Here is a 12,405-nt window from a genome sequence, read left to right as displayed (position 1 = left end):
GCAGGGGGAACATTTACAGGTGGGGGGACAAGGGAAGCAACATGGAGCATGGAAGGGGGTGGGGGACAAGGGGAGCAACACGGAGCAAGGGGAGATGGGGGACACGGGGAGCAAACGAAGCATGGGGGACAAGGGGAGCAACATGGAGCATGGAGGGGGGTGGAGGGACAAGGGGAGCAACACGGAGCATGGAGGAGGTGGGGGGACAAGGGAGCAACACGGAGCAAGGGGGGATGGGGGACAAGGGGAGCAAACGGAGCATGGAGGAGGTTGGGGGGACAAGGGGAGCAACACGGAGCATGGAGAGGGGTGGGGGGACAAAGGGAGCAACACAGAGCATGGAGGGGGTGGGGGACATGGGGGAGCAACACGGAGCATGGAGTGGGGTGGGGGGACAAAGGGAGCAACACGGAGCATGGAGGGGGTGGGGACATGGGGGAGCAACACAGAGCATGAAGAGGTGGGGGGCCAAGGGGAGCAACATGGAGCATGGAGGGGGTTGGGGAGACAAGGGGAGCAACACAGAGCATGGGCGGAGGTGGGGGGGACAAGGGGAGCAACACGGAGCATGGAGGAGTGGGGGGACAAGGGGAGCAAACATGAGCAGAAAAAATTGAAAGGGAGGGACTCACCGGCAAAACAAACAGGGAAAACAAACAGGGCCTTAGAAGGCGGGTCTTAGGGAGGAGGGCCGGCATCCACCTGCCGGCGTCGGGATTGGGTCATAAGAAGAACCCACAGACCAATCACGCTACTGCAGGAGCTGTGGCAGGTAGAAAACAAAGAGGAAGAAAGGGGCAGAAGAAACAAGCCGCCATCTTGGAAGGTGATACCTAACACATGGCAATGGAATGGCTGTGCCAGCAAAACATCACAAAGTCACATAATCCTTGTCACGCACTCACCGGGCAAGATGCTATGAGCCGGTAACATCACGAAGTGCACAACAATGTAAATTAGTGAGATAATAATGTCGTGCATGCATCAGGCTCAAAGTGAAACCTGGCATGTTCCAATTTTCCAACAGCAGTCCTCAATGTTGTGCGTAGCCTCATCTTCGTGGTCAGGTCCCCAGGGGAGAGGGAGATGAACCTATCTTTTTGGCCAATGAACAGGCACTTATCGTTTGGCCAAAGAACATAAAGGCATCTGTTTTTGGCCGATGCACTTCAGAAGTTTTCTATGTATGAGACATTTGTCGTTTGTTGACTGAAGGTGTGGCATTTGCTGACTAGATTTCTCATTGCCACAAATACGACACCTGTCTAGAGAATTTTTTGATATATGCCTAATCAAGAAATGTTTTTATTTTTTGGAACAGAGACTGGGTATATGAGTAATTAATGTGAATTATGTGGCATTATTTATATATATATTTTCATTCTTTTTCTTTTTTTTCCAAAAGTTCAGGTTACAATTTACCAATAATACATAGATTCATTGTATGCTTTGTTCATTGTCTTTTATGTCTGTTTTTGACTTCCCTAGTTAGCCACATTTGCTTAGGGATTTACTGTATTGTGTATGTTTTTACGTTGATGCTAACTATATACATTTTTCTGTTTAAAGCACATACTTTCTTTATATGTACAAGAGAACCATGTGTCCTTTTTCATTATGTTTAACCATATTTACTACGCAGACTCTCTCTCTGTGTTTCTTTCTGGACATCATCAAGGGATATGGACTTTTGGATAAGCTCCACTAGTAATTTAAAAGGGTTCCCCAGAAAACAATTCCTTCTCTTAGAATTCTATTCTGTTTGGTAAGAACCCCCATGTAGCAGTACTTCCCCTTTTGATTTATGGTTTTTGATTGCCCGAGACTGCTACCAGTCACCATGGGCAAACCACATTTTTGTGGTTGATAGGGAGATGAAGGTCCGGAGAAGGCACCAGGTGAAATGAGCCCACAGGGAAAACTGTCACCGGGGTCGGTGATATCTTCGTCCGACAGTGTAGATTCTGAGATCTCCCCCGACTCCTCACCTTCTTCTTCCTTCCAAGAACCCTTCTTTTCCTTTCTTCGTGATCGCACCTTTTTTTTATGTAGATAGGGACGACCCCGGGAGGAAGCCACCGTGCCCCCCAAGAGGGGAGACCAGGGGGCCCCTCCCCCGGGATCGACCAAGAGGGGAAAAAGCCCTTAGGCACAAAAAACCCCTGTGTTATCGTCGGGTGCCTTGGAGGTGTGGAACCAGGAATCCTTGAAGGGTGAGAGCTGGTGGAAAGTGTCTGGAGGCAACACGTGGAGTGAACCCCCCCCAGAACACAGGCAGTCCAGTAAGCGGTCCGAGGATCTGGTACACCAGGCTAGAAGTGGAAGTAACAAAACGGTAAGCAAAGGCAGTCCAGGGGAACAGGCCGGAGTCTGGTACACGGAAGGTCACAGCAAACAATCCTGAAGGTAGGCGAGAGCAAGTCCAATGGACAAGGCAGGGAACTGGCACAGGGAAGGTACGGAGCAGAGCGAGAGGAAGTAGGAAACAGAAGAACGGAGCAAGCGGAACAGCCAAGAGGAGGAAAAGCGGTAAGTGAAGATGGGAAGGAGGGAGGGTAAGCAAGTTGGAAGGAGGGCAGAGGAGGCGGGCAAGTGAAACAAAGCCAAGGGAGCAAGAGAAAGGCAGATAGAACCAGCGGAAGGACGAAGAAAGAACAGAGGGGGGCCGGACTGGGCACGAGGACCCGACCGGCGGAATAGCGAGTAACCCAGGAAGATAGCAACAGGTAGCAAGCAACTCAGGGCTAACGGACGAAACCGGAAGCGTTGCGACGCATCCGTGACCCGGAAGTGGTCGGTTAAAACACCAGGCCGCAGAGCGCCCAACCAATAGGAACAGAAGGAAAGTAAAACCAGGAAACAGGGGGCGTGGCCGAAAGCTGCCGGCGAACGGGACTAAGTTCTGCGTCGCCAGCGGCTCCATAGACGCCAGGAACTCGGCGGCATGACAAAAACAAACAGGGCCTTATAAGGCGGGCCTTAGGGAGGAGGGCTGGCGTCCACCTGCCGGCATCGGGATTGAGTCATAAGAAGAACCCACAGACCAATCCTCCTACAGCAGGAGCTGTGGCAGGTAGGGAACAAAGGGGCAGAAGAAACAAGCCACCATTTTGGAAGGTGGTACCTAGCACATGGCAATGGAATGGCGGTGCTAGCAAAACATCACAAAGTCACATAATCCTTGTCACACACTCACCAGGCAAGATGCTATGAGCCGGTAACATCACGAAATGCACAACAATGTAAATTATCAAGATAATAATGACATGCATGCATCAGGCTCAAGGTGGAACCTGGCATGTTCCAATTTTCCAGCAGCAGTCCCCAATGCTGTGCGCAGCCTCATCTTGGTAGTCAGGTCCCCAGGGGAGAGGGAGATAAAGGTCCGGAGAAGGCAGAGGGTGACATCAGACATCAGAGATGTGAGGAGAAAAGGGGAGTGAGGTGTCAAAGATGACTCCAAAGTTCTTAGCCTCACAGGTGGGAGCAGGAAGAGGGCCAGGGGAGGCCGACCAGAGAGGGGCCAGAAAGGAGGGTGCAGGTGTGCCAATGAGGTGAATATCTGTCTTATCGGCATTAAGGCAGAGTTCATTGGCGGCACACCACTCCTGGATGGCAGACAGACAGTCAGAGATGAGAGAAGGAGAAGATGTGGCAGAGGGAAGCCTGAAAACGAGCTGAGTGTCGTCCTAATAGCACTGAAAGTTGGAGCAAAGAGCAGCAAAGCAGTGGGCGAGAGGTGCCAGGTATTGGTTGAAGGGCCAGGGAGAGAGGTTAGACCCCTGGGGAACACCACAGGTAAAGAGTGAGATAGAAAAAGGAAGGATCTAAGTTGGACCTGGGAGGGTCGATCAGAGAGGAAAGAGGTCAGCCAGGCCAGGGCCTGATCAGTGATGCCCAGGTTATCACGGAGACTGATGAGCAGGATGGCATGGTTGACCGTGTCAAAGGCAGAAGAGAGATTGAATAGGATGAGGACAGATGGGATGTTAGAGTTGAGGTTGGAGAACAGGTCTTCACGGATGTTTAGGAGAGCAGTTTCCGTGCTTCTGGCACCTCTGAAGCCAGACTGATGGTCATGGAGACAACCAACAGAATCAGTGTGAATTTTAAGCTGGGAGATGGCCAGCTTTACCAGGAGTTTGCCCAGGAAGGGAGTGATGGAAATCGGGTGATAGTTAGCCGGGCATGAGGGGTCGGCCGTGGGTTTCTTAAGAAGAGGGTGCACAGGAGAGTGCTACAGAGGGGAGGGGAAGGCTCCAGAGGCGAAGGAGAGGTTGCAGAAGTCGGTCAGAGCAGGAGCAAGGGTGTCAATGTGGTCCTTGATGGCTTTGGACATACAGGGAAGAACCTGTTTTGACGAGACTTTCATAGAAAGGACTTGTCTGGAAATGGTCAGCTTTTCCAGGAGTTTGCCCAGGAAGGTAGTGATGGAAATCGGGCAATAGTTAGCTGAGCATGAGGGGTCAGCTGTGGATTTCTTGAGAAGAGTGTGCACAAGAGAGTGCTTCAGAGGGGAGGGGAAGGCTCCATAGGCAAAGGAGAGGTTGCAGAAGTCGGCCAGAGCAGGAGCAAGGATGTCAATGTGGTCCTTGATGGTTTTGGACGAACAGGGAAGAACCTGTTTTGACAAGACTTTCATAGATAGGACTTGTCTGGAAATCTCGTCAGGGGAGAACATAGGAAAGGAAGAGAAAGAGGGAGGGGGTTGCTGCAGGAGGGCAAGAGGTAGTGGAGAGAGATGGGGAAGAGGAGGAAAGGATGAGAGGATGGATAGGATGTCCTGGGTTTTTGAGATGAAGTGAGAGGCAAGGGCCGTGCAAAGGGCCTCGGAGGCAACAGGAGAGGTAGAGACTGCTGCAGGGTTGGCCAGCTCCTTGCAGATTTTAAAGAGTTGGCGAGTTGTTAGATGCTGAATCTTAGTTCGGTAAAGGGGCCGGTATTGCCTTTGGAGCAGGTGGCAGGCCAGTTTGTCAGAGGATGTACAAGAGGCCCGCTATTTCCTCTCAGCCACCCTACACTCGCGTTTAAGGGTGGCTAGATCAGAGTCGTACCACGAGTTGCACTTAGCTTTGGGCTTCAAGTGGATCCTCATGACAGGGGCAATTATTCCACAGGGAGCAACTATGTATCTTCCTTCTCTGGACAGATAAGACTGGTTTGAATGAACACATGAGCTGGCAACCCCTGGCTACTCTATAAAACTATATGCAGACACGCAGAACTAGGACATGTCAACTGGCATTAGCAACCATTTATGTACCTGTGTGGTCAAGCACCCTTAGACCTGTGCACATCACCCATACATACATGAGGACCTGTGGGGACGCGCTGAAGAGCAGGCCCGACCTCCTCTAGAGGAAAGACAGCTCTGAGCCCAGAGGGATTGAATCAGCATACGTGGATCGAGCCCCTAACTAGTAGCTGCCTTTCGGTTACATTTGGGTGGAGGTTACCATGACAACGTTGATGGCAACAGTGCGTCCAACATGTGGAATACTGGCAAATTAGCTGGCAGGCTCTCATCACGAGACTGCCTGCACAGCATAGACACTTGCAACTTTGTCGCCATACCTTATATATCTTTTATATATATATCAAACGAGTTGATAGCACTTTTCAAAAAATCGGTCCGTTGTCGTCATGACCGATATTAAGAGATTGCGTATAAGACGTTGACACTCGAATGCCAGCGCATCTGGGAATCCAGATAAGCATTTGGATATCCAACATAGGCACCAAGAGACACTCCAAGATGCATGACCATTTGACGGCTAATATCTGATTCGCCTGCACGCATGTGTGCTAGGTCCCCGAAAGAATTTGTAAACAGGGATCAGAACGCCTCACAGCAGACTCCAACCTGTGTTTCGGAGAGCCGCCCAATCAATAATAAGGTAAGAGCCTAGGATCGTTCAGGCAAAGCAAGCAGGAGACGCTGTCCCCGTTTTAGCTCTGGATGACATGACAGACCACATAGGCACCCGGTGTCTTTTGCACTTACCAGAATCCCAAAACAAACCTTTTTAATTACGCCCTCCACCAATGATGATTGTCCGACATTGTATTTTGTTACTGTTGGGCGATTTTTGGACTATTTATCAGTCCGTTTGAAGAGGCAGAGAGGCCCCAAGAGAGACGAGGCTCGCTCTGGCTCAGGTACTGCAAAGTGGGGTAAAGAAGGGAAAAAGTCTGTTTATACCACATATAAATGATGTTCAAGAGAGAGTAACAAAAACTGTGTCCTGTCTCTCTCTTCTTCAACCATCCTCTGACCCATTCCTCTTTTCAAATACAGAAGCAGAGACCCGTCTCTACCCAGCACTTGCATGTGATGCCCACCATGACACCACGGACCTGAAGAAAGTGGTTATACTCGATCACACCACTGAAACCGGTTGGGCATTCTTTTGTGGTTCTTCTCTCTCTCCCAGTACAAGGGAGACCACTGACTTGAGGTTGCTCAACAGGATAATAAAAAAATTATTAACGCTACCCTTGTGAAAACAAAATCAAAATATCGAGGCTGAGTACGCCAAAAGGAAATACACCGAACACGGGTTACAAAGGAACATACAAAGTACTTCATTTTATACTGAATCCAGTTACAAACACAGAGCAAAATCAGATAGCTTTCGTCCCTCGGTACAAGACAACACACAGGTCAATGACGGACAAGGTCTCAGTTCACGACCTCAACAAGTGGCCTGCAGGCAAGTTACATATTAGCTAAGTACAGAGGTCAAGACGGCCATGTTGTATTCTGGAATGACATTGTCCACCATTTTAACTCACAGGGTGACTTTTGCAAAGCAAATCCTAGAATGGCGGATTGACCTAAAATGGCGGCTTACATTGATTTAAGGTCAGGACCTTGCAACACGGATTGTTTCGCAAGCGACTTTCGAGCAACTTGGCGTAGGCCAATATTCATATATTTATTGCAATAGGAAGCACGATATGATTTCTCTTTTGACACCCTGTATGACCTCCATCACTCCGGGGCTCAGTACATAACGCCTGTGGAAGTATTTTTAAATGTTGTTATTTACCAATGTTCCCTGTTGCTCCAAATAAGCCAGGGCAAGCCTCATTTGTCTGTCCCTAACCGTAAATAAGCGGTATACCAGCACAACCTAGGGCTTAGTCACCACAGGAGGGCATAGTTAGTATGTTTGGAGGGCTACTTAGGTTGCATTTATTGATGAATATGAAGTAGAACAAATCATATTTAGTCCTGCCAGTTTATATAGGCTCCAGCAGCTATCCCTTCTGTCCTTATGTCTCTTGTCTCCCTGAAAACAACATTTACCACATAAATCTGAAATCAATCAGTGGCGCTGATCACCCCTGATATCCGCATACAAGAGTGTCATAGCACAGGGAATAAAATTATTTTATTGGACCTAGTGTGTGATCATCTGGAAGAAGCCTCCCTCCGTACAGGTCAGTCAGGAAATCATCAAGCGTATACCAAGATATGTGCACCATCTCTCTTGCATGTATCATTAACTGATGCACAGCAATGCTTACTAGATTGATTGCCACATCACCCGTACCAGAACAGCACCATAAATAGCATGGGCAGTAGGCTAAACACATAGGGGGTCATTACAAGTTTGGAGGTAGCCATGGCGCTGTCAGCGCCATGGCTGCCTCCAAACCCAGGTCCGGGTTCGATCTCACTGAATGGGGACTTATCGGGACATTCCGACCTATGCGGACCCGGTAAGTCCCCATTCAGTAAACCATTCCCCATTCCCATTGAGCCCCCATAGGGCTCAATGGGAATGGGAAAGGCGCTAATAACGGGCCCGCAAATTGCGGGCCTGTTATTAGCTCCAAGGTCCCTTAACGGGTCCCGCAAAGAACGGCTGGTCAGACCAGCCGTTCCTGCTGGGACCCGCTAAGGGACCTCGGAATATGGCGGTAAGGGCTTAACGGCACTGCCATCCTTAACGGTGCCGTTAAGCCCCTACCGCCATACTCGTAATGACCCCCATTGTCTGGGCAGACTCTTACCATTAATCCAAGATATGATGGTCATCTCGGGTTTCGGGTTGGCCAAACTAGGGGGTTTCCCTGTCTGGTCCCTCAACCTCTCATAGACTTTCTCCATCCTAACTACCAATGTGATTGCCAGACTAGAGATTGGTAACCCATATTGCCTAATAAAAATGAAGATGCAGGTGAGGGCCTAAAGGTTGGGACCTACTCTGTCTTACTCCCTCCAGGGTTGGTCTCTCAGGATTGTATTGATATGATTCGAGATCTCATGGCTCCTTACCCTATGTTCCGTTCCCATTCCAATCTCCCCTTCTCTCTCTCTATCTTGCTCACTCTCTCCCTGCATCCCTACCTCCGGTTCCCGTCTCTCTCTCTCTCCCTCTCTCCCTATATCCCTACCTCCTGTCTCCCTGTCTCTCTTTCTCTCTCTCTTCCCATGTCCCTCTGATCATCTCATCCTATTTCTACTTGCCGGCTCTCTTCTCTTGTGTCCCTCCAATCTTCTCACACACTCTCTCTTCTCCTTCCTCCACTCACTACTCCTGCCTATCTCCAACCTCCCCTTACTCCAGCAACTCCCTCACCTTCTTCCCCTTCTCCAACAAGTACTTCCTCAAGTCTTCAATTTGCTCTACTCTAACTGCTCTGGTCTCCCCTTCTCTACCTGGACCCTCTCACTCTCTTGAATGTCTCTCACACGACCCCGTAGCATTTACTCCCGCACCACACACACTCTACTCTAGCACGTAACTCCCACACACTCTCACAGTCACAGCTCCACTCTTACAGTTTGATACCAACTCTTTCTCGCATTCAATACATTACCTGCACTCACAGCCACCACAGCCAAAGACCCACCTTCTGTCTTCCACCTGTTCTCTCAGTCCACATCCACACCCCCTGACTTCACCCGAACACCTTTCATTCTGGTTTGTTTCTGCAGGTCCTGGAGACCTGTGACTTCTTATTTCCTTTGTTCCTTCCCCCAACCATTCCCTCTGCGATTACAGCTTCAAATCGCTGGCAGGCTGGTTTCAACAGAGGACTGAGAACTGTGGGACTAGTATGTACGCTTGCACTATTACTCCAAAAATATTTTGTACTGCAGAAAGTATGCATTTGCACCCTTTTTAATTGAACTTAGAACTGCATTTGATGGTGTAACTCGAAACCAACCATAGAGAAGCCTCTCTAATCATAATATACCTAAGCTGCTTATCAGACTGATTACTGATTTTTATAGCCATAATAAGCGGCAATTAGAAGGAGCAGGAAGGAAACAGCCTCAGAGGGAAGTGGCGGGCCTGCCGAAAGGCATTGGAGGAGTGAGTCTGGCTCATGGCAAGCTGGTGGAAGTGGGGGCCAGGAGTGGTGGTGGGACAACCATGAGAGATGGATGAGTGGTGTCACCATGGAAAGATGGATCCAAGGACTAGAAATCCGCAGAAAATGAATCCATAAAGGCTGATGGCATTATGGCCAGCACAGATGACCACTCTTAGGCCTGAATTGATGCTCATTACTTTGTCTCTCCTGTGCCCTAGCCATTTCTGTCACGTCATGCTGAGGCATTTTGTCCAGCTGTGGATTCTCTGTGCATCCATGCTCTATAATTTATTTGCGCCAATACCCTTGTCCCACTGCTTCAGATATAAGGGCTCTGCTAAACTTTCCCCACACTCTGACATTTCCATGTGCCTTTGACCCTGCATCTTCACTGCTTCTGACTCCTACCGATCAGAGAACCACAATATCTGCCACCAACTATATTCTGTAGCCATGTTCTCGTGCCTCCAACCAGTACTACATATTATGGACAACAAATAATTTCCCACTTACCAAGTAACTGCCTACATCAACAGGGGAAAGTACACTCCAACATAGATGTCCTGAGGAAGGGCAGCTTTGCACAAACCACCTTCTCACACAAAAACAGGCAAACACCTTTGCAAAGTGGCACCTGTTACCCATATTCCATTACGGGCTTTTCTCATTCATGGAGGACTTGCACTCCCAGGTTCGGGCGGATCTTCTAGCACCATAAAACCGAGCATGCACAAGCTTAAGCACATCTCAAAGCTGTTCATTCCTGCGTGATAAAGTTTCTTGCTACAATTGGCATGTGTATCAGTGCCCTGGTTTGCTATTCTGACTGATCTCCTATGCTCTTTGCATCTTCCTAGCCTCCATTGCCCATCTTGTGGTGTCGTGAAATTTGCTGTGTTTTTCCTCTTCTGAAACCACTTCAGGAGGTGCCGAATTCTGCTTTTTCCTGCTACACATCCCAGTGAAGACATTATCTACCTAAGGTCACACACAGTCGCCCTAGTGTCCAAGCCACTAATGAATAACGCACCGCCCAGGTAAGACCAGATGGTGACAGCTAGCCATGTACTTTATCCATTAGCACCCAGCGCAGAGGAGCTAGCCAGTGAGGTTGTATGGATCATGGGCTGGATCTCTCAATCTAAGCCCACGTGACGAGCAGCCTGAAGGCTGCACACACGCACCTGCCATCTTTCCCCCAGCCTCTCCTTGCATCCAGTCTCCAGTCCCTTCCCTCTCCATCCCCCAACCCTTTTGACCTGAATCCTTTGGCGGCAGTGCCACTGTCGCCGCCACTCCAGCATCCCGGGACACCATGTAAATGGAAAAGGGGTTCTGCATGGAGCACCACCTTCCCTCTCCATGGTGGCCATCTTAGGTAAGTATTTTGTTTGAATGAACGGGACAGCACAAGTGCATCCTGTTCATTCAAACAAAATGTATTTCTGTCAGCACCCTGGGTTTTCCAATTGAAAACCTGGGTGCTAATAGAAATAAAAAAACGGCAGTGAGGCGCATCTTTAACTTGGGCCCTGGACATTACCCCCTGATCCAGCCCCCCAAATCAGGTTTTATTGCTATATTCATCACAGTAAATCCAGAGCCAGGCACAATCTGTCTGTAATGTTTACAGGTTAGGCCTGAAAGGTAGAGCTAAGTCAGGTAACCAGTCAATATGGAATCATAGGAACACGTGATCACGCCAATTATGGGTCAAAAGTCAGACTAAGTACCACCCCCTACGATTGTGCCTCCTCCAGTACCTACTTCACACACACGGGGCAAGAACGCGTTCCGTAGTAATGTAACACAAACGCAGAGTTCATCGTCTGAGGATAGGTAGCACAGTAAGCCACTAAAACTATTTTCCTACAAATAGAGGTGCTCACAAAGTCAAACAGGGGAGCGATATAATGAGCATGGCTCACTGAGCAAGTATTTCATTCTTGTTTTTTTAGCCCCTCCAGACCCGCATGCCCTCGTTGTTCTGTTGTAGTTTTCTGAGGAGGTCTGGTCCAGCCAGCACCCTGGTGTGGTGACACATAGAGGTGGTCCTTGTGGGGAAAAGAATGTGAACGAACAGACAGCGACCTGAGAGAGCCTTTCATCCAGAATGGAGATCCCATTGCTTTCGGAATGTTGCGCTGGCAGCGGCAGCAGCAGCTCCTTGCAACTATAGATCGCGCGCCTATGGGAAGTAGCTTAGCTTTATGATATAAACGCAGCAGTCAGGTGAGGACAACCAGAGTGTGTGCAGTTCGACTGGGGACGCAATGAAAGATCTAAGGAAATAAAGCATGAACAAAAGGCATAACAATATTACAAACCGGTGATGTTCCCATTTAAGTCCCATCACAGGAAATGATACACTACTGCACGCAGCGATTACATCAACAATAGGATTAAAACGTATTTTTAAAGAATTGGACAATGCTTTCCTCTCCTAATATAAACGTTATTATGAAATAAAAAATGAGCCGAGTTTCTATGTGTTTTCAAATGGAATGTAGAGACGTGCTCCACGTGTCTCTTTTCAGGCAGATCTGGGAGGGGAGCACTTGCTGCTGGTCTGTGGTGCCAATTCCTGGCCTCGCAGACCTGGCTCAGGCGAGTCTTGTATCTCGCCGGGCGCCTTTGATTAGGGAGGTTGTTGCACTTGTTACTTGAAAGAGCAAACATTTATCCATGTGTTCATTTATTTATACAGTGGTTTCTTGGAATATGCCCATGCAATCAGAGTGCGGAAGCAAGATAAAGCGAAGCCAAGAAAGATAGCCGAGGTGGAGAGCGGGGGTGACGGATAGGAAGGGGCGGGTGGGAAGCCAAAGGACTCCTAGAGGAGGAATGCCAGGGGGTAGCTGATTGGAGAGAAAACTGGCTTGCACACACGAGATCCTTTGATCATTTTGTTATAGGTAGTAGAATTTGATTATTTAAGGATTATTGTAGAATAATAGTCCTTGATATGATTCTGGAAAACAAACATTGCATGAAACCATTAGTTGTTCTTCTATGAGGGAGATGATCTCTGCAATTATGGATATTGGCACCAGCTGCAGACGAATGATATGA

The sequence above is a fragment of the Ambystoma mexicanum genome, chromosome 14 (genome assembly GCF_040938575.1).
Source record: "Ambystoma mexicanum isolate Mex_15411 chromosome 14, UKY_AmexF1_1, whole genome shotgun sequence".
Classification (NCBI taxonomy): domain Eukaryota; kingdom Metazoa; phylum Chordata; class Amphibia; order Caudata; family Ambystomatidae; genus Ambystoma; species Ambystoma mexicanum.
The sequence above is the reverse complement of the archived record's forward strand: the minus strand, read 5'-3'. Positions refer to the sequence as shown.